The 18,156-nt window shown below is 40.4% G+C and overlaps 1 protein-coding gene and 1 pseudogene across 3 annotated transcripts in view; both read right to left on the reverse strand.

Moving 5' to 3' along the window:
- INPP4B (inositol polyphosphate-4-phosphatase type II B) overlaps positions 1-18,156 on the reverse strand; it is a 1,018,353-nt gene that overhangs the window by 943,535 nt on the left and 56,662 nt on the right. The gene's annotated exons all lie outside the window — the stretch shown is intronic.
- Positions 550-3,674, reverse strand: LOC138175109 (26S proteasome non-ATPase regulatory subunit 1 pseudogene; annotated as a pseudogene).

Here is an 18,156-nt window from a genome sequence, read left to right on the forward strand (position 1 = left end):
ATGAGATCTTTAGTTGCTCTTCTTAGTATGTGACATGGTACAGACTTAGCAAGTCATTGGACATTGTAGATACTCTGGTCTCCAACACTTACTATCTGTGTGACCCTGGACAAGTCACTTAACCTCTATCTACCTCGCTTTGTAAAATGAGGATCTTAATAGCACCTGCCTCACAGGGTAGGTGTGAGCATCAACTGAGGTGTTATCTATAAAGAGCTTTGCAAAGTGCCTGGTTTATGAGAAACACATAAAAAATGATTGTTCCTTTCTCTTCCCAGATGAAAACAATACCTACTACAGCATGCTCAGCCTAATAATTTGCACAGAGGAAAACAAACAAATAAACCAAGTGGAAGAAGGATGCCTTTTTGTCCAGTCTGACATGGAGCTGGGTTGAGAGCCCATTGACATCTTGGGAAGACATTGCAAATGACTATGAACTAGACCCAGAATTCAATAGCAAGAATTTAGCAAGATAAATTACATTTTGGAAACTGCATAGCATTGTCAATAACCCCAACCTCACCCTGAAATAAAGGCCTATTTTTTTTGTTTGTTTGAGATTTTAATATGTTTATTTGAAAACCACGTTTTGTTTCTGTAAGAGTGTACTAAACAGCCATCCATCTTTTCTTCAACTGAAGACTCAGAGACTGGCTTCCCGAGGTCGGCACAGAGGCAACCATGCATGCAGTGAATGGCAGGTCTTGGCAGGAACTTCCTCATGGATGTTATTTCCAATATCAGACTTGGCAATCTTCTGGAAATGGGTGAATGAGATGCTCTAGGCCTCAGTCATCGATGTATCCAAAGGGCTCTGGCGGCTCTGGCTCCTGCTCCTCCTCCTCGATTTTGGGGCCGTGAGCAGCCACTGGCTATACCAATTCTTTTAAATCCTCACTGGTGTCCTTCATGATAATGATGCCTCCGATGGAGAGAGGTTTAAAAGGCTGGTATTGACAGGTCTCAGTCATGGAAAGGACCTTAAGCTGTGCAGGCATAACTCGGGCTGGATTATCTAAGAGCTGGAAGCTTGGCTCAGGCTCCTTTTCTTTTTCATCTTTCTTTTCTGTTTCATCCACTTCCATTTTCTCCTCTTCCTTCTTTTCTTTCTCTTCCTCCTTTTTTGCCTTGGCACTGATTGAGAGCACAGCAGTAGAAATCTTTTCCTTCTCTTTGTCTTTCGGCACCTCGAGTGGTGCAGGACATGCAAATGTGGTTTGGAGTTGGACTTGTACTGGACTTTTGGCATCTTGAGGTCCTTGTTAAGTCCGATGACACAGATAGGAGTATAAGCGAGGGACAGGAAGTGGGACAAAGGGAACCAGAAAGAGAACTGGGTGAAGACCAGGACACCTACCATGGAAGGCATGTGGGTATGCCCAGTCTGAGACTGCAAGGAGATGGTGACATTATGGCCCCCTGCATCCAAGATGCCCTGGGCCAGGATAGCACCAAACTTTGCCATGACATCATCATGCTTATCATTGATGACTTTGGAATACAGCTGTCTGAACTGGTTGACCTTCGGACAAGTGATCTCTGTCTGCTGAATCATGATGAGAGCCGAGGTGATGAGCGCACCTTGCCGCACATAGTTCACAGGGTCATTGGTCATGGGTTCCAGAAGATTGATGGCTTCCTTGTTTCCTGTCCCAGCACAGCAGATCCCCAGGGCCATTGCAGCTCCATAAGGAACATGAGGGTTATAACTCTCTGACAACAAGGAAACTATGCTCGGGCACTGTTCAGGTGTTCTGAACAGAATGAACCCCAGAGACTCCACCACGGCCCTCCTGACATCATCGTTGACATTGCTGACCGCCACATGCAGCAGGCACCAGATGGCCTTGTTCCCTGAGCCACAGTAAGCCATGGCTACTGTGTACATTCTAGACTGGGAGGATCGGGTCCTTATCCCAGTACAGAGACTCAATGAGGGAGTCAGCTTCCTCCATCTTCCCGTACATTACCAAAGCAATGCCAACTGCAAGGCCCCATAAGATCTTTTCATGCTGGTCTCCTGGGCATAGCCAACTATGTCCTCGATAGCTTGGGCATTTTTGGAACCTAACATAACCAGGCCCAGGGCAAGGCCAGCTGCTTCTCCTGTCACAGCATCATCCTGGTACAGGTTTGTTTTGAGCAGATCATAGACATCCTGGCGGGCAGTGCCCATGGCAGCCAATCCAAGGCCCAAGCTGCCACCATGCTGGACAATATCATTGCTGGCATTCTTGAGCTGATTAAGCAAATAGTTATGTCTCCACCATGATTGGCATGAATGAGACTCAATGCATAGAGACCTCCACCTTCCTGATAGGCTGACCCCGGAGAGGTATCCTTGGGGAGATAGGTTACCATTAATTGTAATGCTTCCTTCTCATGACCCTTATGAATTATTCCCAGACTGGCAGTGTAGTAAACTTTGCCCAGTTCGTGGCTCTGGCAAGCCATTCCAAATTATCTCTAAGGAACTGGTCACTCATTGTCCCACAGTGCATGAAAGAATTGGCTAAGACTGTGGCTGTGTGACCTATGGAGTTCTGCACTGCATACTTTGTGTTTTTTAGAATCATGAGGTCTGTATGATTATTTCATAATAAAAACTGAAGATGTAATTCAATCTCCATTTCACCACTTAAAATTTTAATCATTTCTGATAGCTGATCCTTGGGCTCTGGGTTCACTTCTGGGGTCTTCCCGGCAAATGCGTGGCCGGCCTTTTCTTCTGTTTCCATACAGTGCCCATGTTGGTGGAGTCAGGTGCAGAAGCGATAGGGGTGCCCACGGTACAGAGGTTCTGGATGAGGGAGAACAGGAACTGCTGTCTGGCGCTCTCATACAGGTCAAAGCAGATCTCATAGGCCATGAGGAGGTTGTCCTCTTTGACTAGCTTCTCCAAGATATCGCTCACAGCCTGAGGATTGTCTAAGAAAATCAAGCACTGGCAAACAGTGATGAAGCCTGGCTTCTCCAAATTCATGTAAACTTTAACCAGAACCCTCAGCACTCGATTACGGAACTTTATTTTGCATCAGAGACATGCAGAGCTTGAGACTGTAATCCAGCATTCCTAGGACATCATTAGACTCCAGCATGGTCTTTTCAAAGACGTCCAGCCTGCAGGTCTCCAGCGATGCCGATGGCCTGTTTGTACTTGTGATCATCCAGACACCTCCGAAACATCTTGTTCATGATCCCCTCCATTCTCTGGTCGACAGGCTTCCTTTCCCCCCCAGGCAACTCGGCATTCTCTACACACTGCTTAGTGTAAAGGTCGATGCATTTGGCTATGATGGTCTCCACATATTCTGAATTGTCATTGACATTGAAGAGGTTGCCAGCTCCCAGAGCGTAGTTCAGAGACTCCTCAAAAGCCCCCAAGTGATAGAACGCTTTGGATGCCACAAGGGCAGCAAAGCTGCGGCTACGAAAACCTTCATCTTCGTACAGGACTTCTGTTTTGTCTACAGACTCTGAAATTTCTGCCCAGCAGTCAACTTCTGTAGTGCAAACTCCTTAAGCTGTGATTCTTCTTCATCCAAAAGAGAAATAATTCCAGCGACCGAGGTGATCATGGTGGCGGTGCTGCTCCGTCCGCCGCGGGTCGTCGGGGGGTGGGGTCGGGGTCGCCGGTGCAGCCACCTGTGTAGCCTCGCCGCTCCCACCTCAGCCGCCCCGCTGCCCCCGGCCTGACTCGGCCTATTTTTTTAAACATCAATGTTTTTCAGGTAATACTCTCTGACTATGAATCATTGAATACCACAAGTCCAAAGAATCAAATTGTGGGTCACTCAAAAGTCAGAGGAGAGATGCATGATAGGCTAAAACAAATAACCAAAACTATTAGTTACATATTAAGGATCCTCTCCTGTTTCCTGTCCTTTGGCTAGTGAATACAATAGTCCCAAGTCATCACTGAGAACCATGGGCCAAGAAACCTCATCCAGAGGAAATCCTAAGTAAAAATTTCCTACCAAAGACCTTACCCCATTAATATTTATCAAGCAAATACCAACAAGTGGTATTGTCATAGCTAACAGATCAACAACAATAAAAAATTCTAATCTTTAAAAAATTACTTGCTATATCCTAATATACTGTAAAAGAGAAAGGTCATGTACTTTCCATAAACCTTCATAGGCTCACAAGGCAAAGCTCATGAGAGAATAATCAATGGGAGCAGACGTTAAAAGAAGCAACAGACTACTCTGAAGTGTTTTCCAATTTCTCCCTGCTCCTATTTATGTTCCTAAGTCAACAGACTTTACACCTGACAGAGAAAGCATACTTGACAGGAAGGTGATGAGTTATTTATCTCTTTTACTGTATTTCTCCCTAGTAGCAGCATAAACCAAAGGCAGGGGAGGAAATCATCATTGCTTCATAAAATGAAAGCACCATCATTGTCCATTGATAATGCAACCTCTACCAACTGAGTAAAATAAACAGATCAGACCAATGGGAGATCAAAAATGTGTGTCCCCTGTAGTCCATGCACCTTATACATTACAACTTTCTACATTATACAACTTTTCCACATACGGGGGTTAGGAGCACAGAGTCCCACCACAATCTGGAAAATCACATGAAATTTTTTGGCCCTCTCTTCATACCAAAGTCTGAATTTTTTCTTTTTTCTTTTATGGGATATTTACAGTACCTTATTATAAAATCTGGGCTAAGTATTTGGTCATAGGATCTTTGTTATCTGTTGGAACTTCCATAAAACTCACCAAAAGTTCCCATTTAATTTCTTTTGCCAACCCACAGTATATCAAAACTATAATAGGGAAAGTTGTGATGTAGAAGGGATAACTGTAGTGTATCTCCCTATAGTATGTGTCCCCTATAGTGTGTCTCCTAAAAAGAAAGCATAAAGTCACTAACATACCTATTGCTATATGGCACAACAACCAAATGGCCTAACCCATGTGATGCAAGTGTTCTCTTTAGCAAAATCTAAACAGAAAAAATAAAAAAAATGGACTCTTAATATGCTATCATTGTGGAAAAATCACTAGTCCCCTTAGAGTCTCTGTTTTCTTACTATAAACTGAACGAGTTTTACTAAGTTGATTTTTGATGTCCCTTCCAGGTATAGATACTCTGTTGACTATAAGACCACTGATTTCCTACAAGGTCCCCCTCCTTCTGATACAGGTATACCCAGGAGAGTAGCTATTGGTTAAGACACAATTCTTGCTGGCCTCCTAACACAGACCTACAGTTGACAGCCTTAGGCATATCCTCTGCCTGAGATTTCCTATCACTTACAGAGAGAACAGCTCAAGGCTTTACTTAAATAAGGAAGTACTGAGATACATGGAAAGCTGCCCAAGGAACCAAACTCCCCAGAACTGCTTTGTTGGGTCACACTGAAACTCTTATACTGCCTCCTTGCAAAGAGCACAGCTCTATCTGCACCATGGAATAAACCAGCCTAATGCCCCACCAAGACACCCTGGTTTTCTTTGCTTTTATTTGCTTTCCTACAGACAGTTTTAGAGTGGGAGAGAGGCTAATGCATTCCCCAGGACTACAGCCCATCTTCCTGTTCACACAGCTACACCAGATTCTCCGTGACACCAGTATATCACATTCTTTAATCTCATTCTTTCTCTGTCACAGTACTTTGAATATAGAAAACCACTTACTCCTATGATCACTTCCTCAGTACTGCCTAAATGTTTCCTATAATTTCTACCATATATCAAGTCAGGGCTATATTAAAAAACAGGAGCCATGAGTACTGAGAGCGTCTGACCTTCCTGCTATTTGCTTTAAATTTATTAGGGATTGGATCAGATAGAATCCATTGCCTGGCAATTTATGAAGAAACTAACAAGAAAGGCAACCTGAGGTTGAAAAAAGTTACACCACTAGAGGTTTAATGTCTCCAAACAATTCACTTAATCTTCGGTTTTAAGTGAATTTACTCTATCAATTGGTCCAATTATAAAACCTTCATCACCTCTTGGAAATAGTAATCTGTCAATAGGCAATACAGCCTTTTCTCTTAAGCAGTTTCTAGTCTGATTGGGGAGCTGAAACAAAAACACATGGGGGATGGGAGGAGGATGTGAAAAAGGGCAGAAAAAAGGATGTCACAGAAAGAACACAGAATTTGGTGTCAGAGGATCCAGGTTCAAACTCCTGCCCCACCATTTGCTACCTGCATGACCTTGGACAAATTCTTTTGTTTCTCTGGGTCTCTGTTTCCTCATCTGTAAAATGAGGTGTTGGATTAGATGAACTCTGAGGTGCCTTCCATCTATACATTTTGTGGTTATAATCAAATCTGTGAGCTAGATGTGAATTCTGGCTCTGTTCCATACCCTGTATGACCTTAGGTAAGTTACTTTCCTTCTTGTGGTCCTAATTTCCTCATCTGTAAAATGAAAGCATTAGGCTAAAGAATCTCAAAGAGTCTATCCAGTTCCCAAGACTAAGATCTTCAGAATATAATTAAGTGTTAAATTGTGTCATGAAGACAAGAATTGCTATAGGAGTAATCAATCAGACGGAGGAGTTATGTCAAAAACAACACGTTGATCTCATGCCCCTTTATAAAGGCCATGGGATGTCAATATCCAAAAGCATTTAGAGTAATCCATATTGGTGACAATAAATTGATGGTCTGTGTTTATTCTCTCCCATCAATAGATCAGAACTCTGCTCTTTTGAGCTCATTGTTCATTCATTTGTAATTCCTCTTTCTAAAGAACTCTCATCACTAGTTCAGCTTCCACACTTAGATATTCTTTTCCTATTTTTAACCACAAGAGTTACTTTTTCAACTTTTGACTTAGTCCATAACCTCTCCCTTTCCCTTTTTCTTCTTCTCTGCAATTAATAATTGAATATGTAGATTGAAACAGAGAATCTAGGATATAAATCTCTGGGCCCCATAATGCCTCTCAATAATTTCCTTTGCCAAGATTGCCTATATTATTTCCTTAAAGTAAATGTTTTCAAATTGGGTGTAAACACTGTAAGGACATGTGTCTTAGAACGTGACCTCTTCGAGAAAGGGTTTATCTTGCAAGCTGTTGCAGAGAAACAAGAAAACTATTAAGGAAAAAAAATGAAGAAAAAAAGTGAAAACTGAATGAATGTGAAACTTCACAGATCCAAGATCTATTTTCTTCATATCTACAGGAGGTTGAAATCGATAGGCACATCTCATGTATTTGTCCTCTCTTCTCTATTCTCACTACTATCACTAGCACTGGCACTTATTAACATCTTGCCTGAAGTATTTCGGTAACTTCCTAACAGGTCTTTCTGTATGTTATCTGAAAGCTACCCAAAACATCTTTCATAATACAGCCACACCAATCTTTTTTTGCATAGAGATCTAGTCATGTCATTCCTCTAGAGGAAAAAAAAACTGTTAGTGGTTCCTTATTACCCACTGAGCCAATTTGAAAGATTCACCAGTTTCTGAGGTTCTCTGTGGTCTGGCGTTATGCCGCCTTTGAAGCCTTGTCTCATAATACTCCCCTCTCCATTGCCTATGCTGCAATCAAACAGAATGCATGTCCTGGGCTTTGCCACTCCCCTTCCTTTGTTCATGCTACTTTCTGGGCCTCAAATGTTGCCTTGGGTCTGCCTATTCAAATCCTACCCATTTTTTAAAGCACTGCTCAAATGACAACCACAACTCCCATGAAAATTCATTCTAATTGTCCTTCTGCTGTTTGTTACAATTTTTCTCCTTGGATTCCAAGTGCAGATTTTACACCTCTCATGCATTTATCCTATACTATATAACATGTGGTCATCCTCCAATTGGATTCTAAGTTCCATGAAGACAGGGAACATGTCTACTCTAAAACTCTACCTCCTTCAACCTCTCACCAAAGACTCTTAATAAACATTTGTTGAATCAAGGTTGAATCAAAATATCAATGCAAAATATTAACACATTTTCAAGTTAAAGACTATGGGGAGAAAAAAAGATTGTAACACAATCCTCCTGGCCTCTCCTCCACATCCTTTTCTAGACTCCTTTTCCCTCATTTTGTAAAGCTGCTCTGATTGCAATCTATTTGAACTGGAGGGGGCAGAAATCAGGGCTAGGCTGGTCTCAAAAGCATTACATGTATGTGAGAGTGGGGGTTAGGAAAAGCAATACCTTAATGTTCTGTTATTGCTTTCATTTTATTGCACCAAATGTTAAAGGAACAAGATATGTGAGAACACTTTGAAAATCACTTAAAATGAGACACTCTTTTAGGTCCCATGAACACACAACAACTATCTCCCCGTTCCCAAAAGGAAGTGGCAGTTTATACCAGGCAAGAAGAAAACACTGCTGGTTTTGTTCATTTTATTACCAATATATTTCTATGGGAGAAGTGGAGAATGTTTAAAATCTTGTCTCAATGGATATTTATGGGCATATTTATGTGTTTGTTACAAAGGGTCTCAAGTAACAACCTGTTTTCTTTCCAATTCTAATGACTGCACGTAGCACCAAGTAAATACATTGGCTTATATTACCTCCAACATTAACAAATCACTTACTCGTGTTTTTTTTAAATCAAATAAATGATGATCTTTCTGAACTTTAGATAACAATCCTAGCAGATGTAAGATCTTTCCATAGTGCTTTTATGTTTCCACAATGGGACTGAAGGAAAGTCCACTCACTAGGAGAAGGTCTTTTGATTATATTCTCCATAAGATCCTAGACTGCTAAATCTTCATCCATAGCATGTCCACTAGCTATAGATGTTGTCCCCTATTGCTCTGTCCTAGACCTGCTTCTTTTTTTAACTCTATCTGATTTACTTCATGAGCAAGTCACTTAACCTTCTTTGTTTCAGTTGCCTCATTTGCAAAATGAACTGGAAAAGGAAATGACAAACCACTCCAGCCACCCGGTTTTGTAAGAAAGGATGACATAACAAACAACCACAACCCCCCCCCCCACCATCTGACATTTAAGGTTCTTCATAAATTGACCTTTTTCTACCTTTCCAGTTTTCCTTCACACATGCTACAAGCCAGCGTAAGCTGTCTTACTTGCAGAATACATCTCAGAACGCTTACCTGAGCTTCAATACAATTCCCCCTAGATTTTCTTGGCTTGTTGGGGTCATTCACTAACCTGTGCATCCTTTCTTACATTGGAAAGAGGGGTCTGTGAGGGGAGGAGGGGAGACAGAAAAACAGAGAGTTATGAGGGAGAGGGGATCTTGAGGTCACAGTCTTTCTAACTCATCCAATTACTGCTCTACCCTTTTGCTATGTAACTGACAATTCTGGCACAAGGGAGAAATGAGATATCTGATTCACAAACTTTTCAAAAACTACAAGGAAGATGATGGTGGTTCACTGTGAGTGTCCATCAGCTCCATGAATTCTTCCCTCTTCTCTCTTCCCCATCAACAATTCCTTTCCAATTTGAATACAGCAGTCAACCATTAAAACTGTTTACTCAGAGCTACACAAACCACTGGGTTGGACACTGTTAGATACAGATACAGATACACTGTGAGATACAAAGAATTTGTAATCTGGTTGAAGAAACAAAACATAAATACATGGGGGCAGCCAGGTAGCACAGCATGTAAGAGCACCAGCCCCAGTAAGAGTGTCGGCATGACCTGGGGATCGAATCCTGGGCTCAGATACTTAGCAACACACCCAGAAATAACTGGCCATGTAACCTTGAGCAAGTTACTTAACCCCAATTGCTAAAAAAACAAAAAACATAAATACATGTAATTAAAGAGGGATAAATACTATAACATAACAAACACATGGGAGTATGTTATTAGAAGTATGAAAAACACATCTTACTTTTATGTTTATGGAATTTTACATTTTTTAAACTTTCACCAACCTTAATTTCCACAGTCTTGTGAGATCAGAAGGGTAGAGGCAGGTTCCACTTTACAGACATACCTCGAGGAATGCATGACTTCATAGGAAGCGACCCAGCCCAACCTCATCATTTTGCAGCTGAGACCAATAACTGATAGAGATGCAGAAGAGATTTCCCTATATTACATAGATAGTGACTGACAGTTGGAATTCACACTAAGGTCCTCTGATTTCAAATCCCATTCTCTTCCCACCATATGACACCTGCTCAAGGTCACATAGCCTATAAGAAGGGGAGCTGAGATTCAATTTGTTTTCCTGTTAGTGAAGTACTCTTTCTACTACACCATGTTAGCAATAAGTATTGCGAGGAGTTCAGAGAAGGTTGAAATGACTATGGGTTGGAAAAAGAGGAATTTAAATTGGGCCTTGAAAAATGTATTTCTGAGTTGGAGAAGTGGAGAAAAAAAAAACAATGGGCACTCCAAGCAGGGGGAATGGAGGGAGCACAAACCACAAAGCATATTAAGGAAAGAGTAAACAAATTTACTTGCCTGAAGTAGAGAGTTTCTGTAAGAGAATAGTGGAAGAGATAAGGATGGAAAATTAGTTTGAGGACAGATTATGGATGGCTTTAAATGCCAGGTTAAAATGTTTGAAATTTATCCTATAAGGTAATGGGTGGCTTCAGTAGTCTCTGAAGTTTTCCAAGGATGAGAGTGGGTTGGCTAAAATGCTGTTTTAAGAAGATGAAGCTGGTTTCTCTGAAAAGGATGAATTACTGTAGAGAAGGAGAAGTGGGGAGGAGGCATTTGGATATGGGGGATAGGAGTGGAGAGACAAGGAGAAAAAGGAGTCAAAGATTTACTCCACTTTCATTTCTTTCCCTCTAAAAAGAAAGGGTTCTGACCCTTCCATGGAGCATTCAGAGACTAGGTACTCATTGATTAATTGTCTGCATCTGCATGCAAAATTGTTCTACATCAAAACATGACTTTTTTTTTTAAAGCCTAGTCTCTGCTGGAGAAGTTTTTTTTTTCTTTAAGGTATTGCATACCTGGCAAAAGATGGAAGAGAGACTGGAGTCACAACTCTCTGAGTACATCAGCAGCATGAATCCCTTCCCGCCACATTGGTCCCTTTCCAATCAGAAAACAATATAACATTGTATAGAAGGTAGAGTGTTACTATTTAGAGTCAGAAAGACCTAGGTTCACATAATAACATTTATTTTCTCATCATTAGGATTGGGACTGGACTCACGATTTCACCAGTGTAAGGAACTCTTGGAATAGCAAACTCCCTCTACCAATACAGGTTGGCATCCTCCCTATTATTCAGTCTTAGAAAGTTGCCTAGAGCTCTGAGAAGCTAAGAGATTGCCCTGCATTGCACATAATTAGCATGTGTCTGCCTGGATCTGAGTCCAGTCTTCTATTCACTATCTCACACTAGCTACCTAGTAGCTATGAACCCTAACTAGCTATGTAACCTTAAGCAAGTCCCTAGTTTGGCAGCATGATATGAGATAACTGGCCTCAAAGTCAGGAATACTAGCTGTATGGTGCTGGGCAAGACACAACCTCTCTGTGCTCTAACCAGCCCAGCTACAACACAGTTCCTTATCTGTATGGAAAGAGAGAGCTTCCTCACTACGAAGTTTCCTACATCAATTAAATTATAGGCATACATGCATGCATGTGCATGTGTGTGTACACACGTGCACATGCATCCATGTGTACATGGACAAAAATATATAGACCAAAACCAAAACAAACAAAAAACCCACAGTATTATAAGGCTCAATTAAGATAATGTGAAATGAGTGGGTTTCACTAAATGATCTGTAAAATCCCTTTCAGCCCTCAGCCTAAATAATTTAAGTGATTTGTTCACAGTCATACAAGTAGTAAGATATGGAGGCAGGATTACAACTCCAAACCCAGCATTCATTCTGTTATACTATATAGACTCCATGCCAGCTATCTCTAAAACAGAAATGGTGGTCACACCCTCATGGAGATACTTAAACCAGGGGCAGCTAAGTGGCACAGTGGACTACCTGAAATCAAGAAGACTCATCTTCCTTGACTTCAAATCTGGCTTCAAACACTAGCTATGTAAGCCTGGGCAAGTCATTTTATCCTGTTTGCCTCCGTTTCCTCATCTGTCAAATGAGCAGGAGAAGTAAATAGCCAAGAAAACCTCAAATGGGGTCCCAAGGAATTGGATACAAGGGAAAAGTGACTAACAACAACGACACCGAAAAGCTCAGAGATAAACTTCCAGCCTTCCTGGGACCAGACCAGCTCATGGAAATCTGTCCTCCTCTTAACTACCTTCACCTAATTGCCTTATGACCTTTTTTTGTAATGTGTTAAACTGCTATTTATTTTTTATATTTATCTCTTAATCAGAGGAAGAGACTCAGCTAAATTAGCTTTAGGAAATGGCAATGCTCCTTTAATGACCTCAAATTTCTTTAATAAACAAAGATCTAGCTTTTTAATGGCAGTATCCCACCAGTGCGGTTCTCTACATGGCTCTGAGAGACTAAACACAACCACTGCTAAAAAGAAAAGAAACTAAAAATTATCATCACACAGGGGACAATGGAGAGATGACAACAGTCAGGCCAGCAAAACAAGCATTTATGAATGTGCCAGGCACCGTGCTAAGCCCTTGGGATATAAAGGGAAGCAAAAACAGTCTCTGACTTGGAAGAGTCCACAATCTCAGGGCAAAGACAGTACGCAAACAGCCACATACACACAGAATATCTACAGGGTTAATCTGAGAGAACCTCAGAGGAATGAGATACAGTGATCTGTAATGAGATAGTAATGATTACGGGGGTCTGGGAAAGGCTTCTCATAGAAAAGGAGAATTTAACTAAGACGTATAGAAAGCCAGGGAAGCCAGGAGGCAGAGATGAGGAAGGAGAGAATTCCAGGTGTGGAGGACAACCAGGGAAGATGGTCAGAGTTAAGAGATGTAGTGCCATGTGTAAGAGACAGCAAGAAGGTCTGTGTTGCTAGATATAACAAGGAACTTCAAAGCAAAATGTCATCAGAAAAATATGATAGAAAAAGACAGACTGGTCACATGGCAAGAGTGAGGGATGACAGGTGGACTGCCCTAGTGTTTTCCACTGGCATCTTCCTCAGATGTCAACAGAAATTAAAGAAAGTCTACAGGATTCTTAGGAGAGCCTCCCACGCCCACCTGGTAGTAAATATGGGAGGATTTGGACAAGAGTCACATAGGCTGGGCAGGTATGGAAAGGATGCAATCTGCATCATTGAAGAAAACATCCAAACAGATCTGTTTTAGTATTTGAGAAGACTTATTTAATTTGGGGTATATAAGTTTCTTATTTATCTTTCTAGAATGTAAGCTCCTCCCAGGAAGTCACCACATCTTCTAATTTCATCTAGTTTGAAAGAGGCTGGGAGGGGTCATTTAAAAGGTCCCCCCAGTTTTCTGAGTAGAAAAAGTCCAAAGGTTCAAGTACCACCTCTGATAATTACAAACTGTGTGGCCAGGGGGCTAATCACACAACTTCTCTGGGCCTTGATTTCCTCATCTGCAAAATGGGAGAAATAATTTGCAACAGCTACTTTGCAGAATTGCTTTAAAGTTCAAATGAGATGACGTATCAAGTTCTTTGCAAACTATGAAGCACTACATATGTGTGGGTTCTTATATCATTGTATTGATCACAGCACCTGCCACAATGTCTTGAACTGAGGAAGACTTCAATAAGCACTTGTTCATTGGCTAATGTCATTACTCTCTTTCCTCTGACCAAACCTTAACAGATAGTTTTCACTTCCAATTTCTTCTAATATAGCTCTGAAAAAAAAACAGACTTTAAAAAAACCCATTGTCTTTTAAATGGAGCTACTTGATTATGCCTTTAAACCCCAGTCACTCTGACTTTCATTGAATGGCAAATAATAGCCCCAACCCAATTCTCTGTGGCTCATTGTCTAGGTTTTGATGGCTTAGAAAAAGTATAAATAGCAACCTTCTTCTATTCTGGTCAGAAACTCAGAAGGTCTTCCTCTCCCTGATGGATATCTTTGTGATAGTAAATTGAACTATCTTTTGTCTCAGTCCTTACCTAGCCCTTAGTCACTGGGCCTCACTCAAACTGAGACCTGGGAAAGACCTTAATTTAGAAAGGCTGAAGTCTCCCACAGCACCCTAGAGCATCACCAGTTGTCTTGACCTTTGTCTTGCCACTGTATTTCAATGACTGTGAGGAGAAAGTGAGGCTGATGACTTTGCGCAGCTCTGCCTCACTTAAATCCAATCCATGCACAAGTCACCATTGTGATGTCATTGATCCTTTTCAAGTATGAAGGATGAACAACAGCCAAACGAGTGAGATATGGTAGAAGAAAATTTGCTGTGGCCTTCTCTAGACAAAATAATGAGTATTCCTTAGAGAAAACCAAAATGTTTCACATGTTGTCAATGTTATTTAATCATCCAAGTTATTGTCATTATTAGAGGTAGCAGTATTTTGTTTTTTCAGCCTCATTATAAATCCTCAAGTTGCTGAGTTCGAGGGTTTCCCACTAACATCTTTAAAAAAAAGTCCAAAACTTTGCTAAGAGCTTTGTAGCTAAACAGATAATGGAATCCTGTTGTTCAGCCACATAGATGGGAAACAAGGCATCCTCCCACCAACAAGATACTTCCTTTCAGGGGAGTCATTTTCTTTCTCTTGCTTTATTTCTCAAAATAACAAGTACTGAAATGAAGGAATAGACCATGTCCCCACAGTCATTTGGATTTCACAACAGCCCCAGGGCTCTTGACTGGAGGAATTTAAAATAGAAACTCAAAATCCAGAACATTCAGGAGGTGTCTCATTCAAAGTGAATTTTTTTTTTTAAAGCACATCAAGAGAAAGCTCTACTGGGCAATTTTTTAAGTCTTGGAACCTTCATCCTTTCATTAAGGATAAGGCCTGCTTCACTCTTGGAGAATGGGTAAGAAGAACACAAAGTGGGAAGGCACAAATGAGTTGTGCTGGTAGAGGAAGTACCCACATTGATGAAGACCCAGATCTACTGAGGAGCCACACATTGTGTGCCCTTTGGGTATTTTCACTTATTCGCGTGCTATTTTCTCCATATGTGATCTAGAAGTCTCTACTAAAATCCTCCCAAGAGTCAAATCATGGTGTCAGAAATAAATGATAAGGTCCTCAAGGATAGAGATTATTAATGCTTTGTAATTTTCTATGTCTTCCTCATTGCCCAGCTTAGTGTCTTATATTCTGTAGGTATACAGTAAATATTTGTTGATTGGATTACACTTTGGTGTGATTCACATATCATTTCTATATACCCCAATTGGTCAGGATATTTATTTTCTGACCAATTAAAATAATACTTTCTACCCTCTGGGATATAACTTCCTGATCTTCCTCTCCTCCATTACTCACTCATCCATTGGGCAATGACCTTTTAGATATGTTTATTTTTCCTTCAAAGAACAAAGTCAAGGGGGAAATAAAAAAGGCTAGCAACAATCTCTCTCTCCCAAAAACAAGGTATCAGATGTCCTTAATTTTTAAGCACAGTCTCAAGTTTTGACATGGATTTTCCCTGAAATAGATAGACTAAGAAATGTCACTGACTTAAGGAAATGGCCCAGGAAAGCCAAGGCTCTGTTATGTAGGTAGTCTGAGAAGAGCACAAGATAACAGATCTAGTTTATAGACTTCACAGGTCTTTTAGTTCAGGGCTTCTGAAATTTTTTCCACTTGCAACCTCTTCAGCACTTCTTAAGATCCCATATGGAGTCAAAATCCATAATCTTCTCATTTCTCAGAAGAGGAATCTAAAGCCCAGAGAGATTAAATGATTGACCCAGAGTCACACAGGTGATAAAGTCAGAACTTGAACCCAGCCAAAGCCTCTTTCATATCACCTTGCTTCTAGGGAGATTTAAGCATTTAGCAGGGTTATTTATTAGATGGGGTAAAAGTCTGGTCATATCTACAAGCCTGACCATTCTCTTCCCTTGTGGCTATAAACCTTTACTGTATGTTTCAGGTTTGAGAAACTCTGCACAATGGGCTTGTGTAAAACCTACAATTTTTTCCATATAATTCTTTCAGATATCAGGTGCCTTTAGTGTGAATAAAAGATAGAATCACTTCCTGTGAGAAAATAAAATTCATCAAAATTATTTAAATTAAATAATCATTTAATTAATAATTATTTAAATATTCAAGTAAATCAAATAAATTTAAAATTAATTTAATTTTTTAATTAAAATTTAATTCAACAAGTAATGTTGTGGATCAAATTCATAGATAGCACCTTTAGCATACACAAAAAACATATGAGAACCAGACATGAGATCATAGGCTCACAACTTTAATAGTAATATTTTAAGAGTTAATGCTTATATAACAGTTTAAAGTTTGTTAAGCACTTCCCATATATTATCTCATTTGATCTTCACAGCAACCCTGAGAGGTAGGTGCTGTTATTATCCCCATTGTACAAATGAGGAAACTGAGGCTTAGAGAAATTAAGTGATTTGCCCAGGCATACACAACTAATAAGTGTCTGAGGCAGGATTTGAACCCAGACCTTCCTATTTTGTGGGTAGCTAGGTGGCACAGTGGGTAGAGTGCTGGGTCAAAGGTCTGAATAGAAACATGGGCACTTCCCTCTGAAAGGAAAAAATGGATACCTCCCTTGGTTGAGCCTAAGGTCATCACTAGATGGAATATGGAAGGCAAAAATAAAAATAAAAAAGAGGTGCTTTTTGTACCCTAAATTTGGTTTCCATCCTTAATTCCATTTCCTTAAGAAATGCCTTTTGTCCTTAACTCATTACCTAACATCCAAAGGGAACAAGCCGAGAAAGATTTTTTAGACCAGTGAAATAATTCTTAAGGCTTCCAGAGAAATTGAAAAAAACATTTTTAATATGCTTCCATATTTGCCTCCATTGTAGCTCCCTGTTAGTAACATGGGACTGGTACCATTTTGATTTTATTTGATACTGTCCTTTACATGACATCTCTCAGCAGACAGAAAAAAAAAAAACCAACCAAAGAACATTTATTAAATATTTACTTTGTGCCAGGCATTGTGCTAGGTACTAGAAAGAAAGTCTATTAATGCAAGATTTATGTATATAATTGCAATTATATTCTGCAAGACTGGGGTGAATTTTGTTTGCATATCTATTTTCATAGTCCTGTAGTCCCATGGTCTCTTCAGTGTGGGTATCCTTTCCAGCAATGTAGATCCCAATAAATCCATTCTTGCCCATTTTTTGTGACTCTTGTCCATATCTACCCAAAATTTCACCCAGATTTTGCCATAATGAGTCCACCCAACATGATTCCCTCACATCCTCTTGACATAGTAAGGATTCCAATAGAACAATCAACAAGCATTTATTCAGCATTTACTTTGTTCTAGGCACTATGCTACGTGCTGGGGAAATAAAGAAAAAGCAAAATATACAATCTCTGCCTTCAAAGAGATTATATTCTAATGGGGGAGATAATATATATAAAATCATAAGATATAAGATGGGACAGCACCAACAGCTAACAGGAGTGGGTAAGCAGGGCAGGCCTATCGCTACACACTGATGACACATCTGTTATCCTTGTTCTCTCTATGTGATGGGCCCCTCTTCTTTTTGCCCCCCCATGCATTTCTTTGCAAAGATACTCTTATGTGACTCCTTATTTGTATTGGGCTACAGACTGCTCATGTCCACCATGTCCTTTGGGCGATCCTCAACTTCAGTTCTTTATTATCAGTCAGTTGTGTCCAACTCCCTATTTGGGGTTTTCTCTACAAAGACACAGTGTTTTTCCATCTCCTTCTCCCGATTGTTTACAGATGAGGAAATTGAGGCAATGAGGTTTAAGTGACTTGTCTAGAGTCACAAAGGTAGTAAGTGTCTGAGGTCAGATTTGAAATCAGGTCTTCCTGACCCTAGGTCCAATGATCTATCCATTGTGCCACCCTGCTTTAGAGAATATAGTACTCCATCATTCTCAGTCATACTTCATTGGAAAAATACTGATGATACAAAGGTGAGCCTTTGTTATAGGAAAAAATTCAGCATCACTAAAATATCCTTAAACTTCTCTAAAAGCAATCTAGTCTGCTCAACTCTAGGCCCAGTTTATTAATGTGTCCAAGATATAAGGGCCAGCTAGATGACACAGTGGATAGAGCAATGACCTAGAGCCAGGAAGACCTGAGTTCAACTCTGGTCTCAGATACTAACTATGTGACCCTGAGCAAATCACTTAAC

The sequence above is a fragment of the Petaurus breviceps genome, unplaced genomic scaffold, assembly GCF_028583685.1.
Source record: "Petaurus breviceps papuanus isolate PSGF00001 unplaced genomic scaffold, PetGlider_PUasm1.0 76, whole genome shotgun sequence".
Classification (NCBI taxonomy): Eukaryota; Metazoa; Chordata; class Mammalia; order Diprotodontia; family Petauridae; genus Petaurus; species Petaurus breviceps.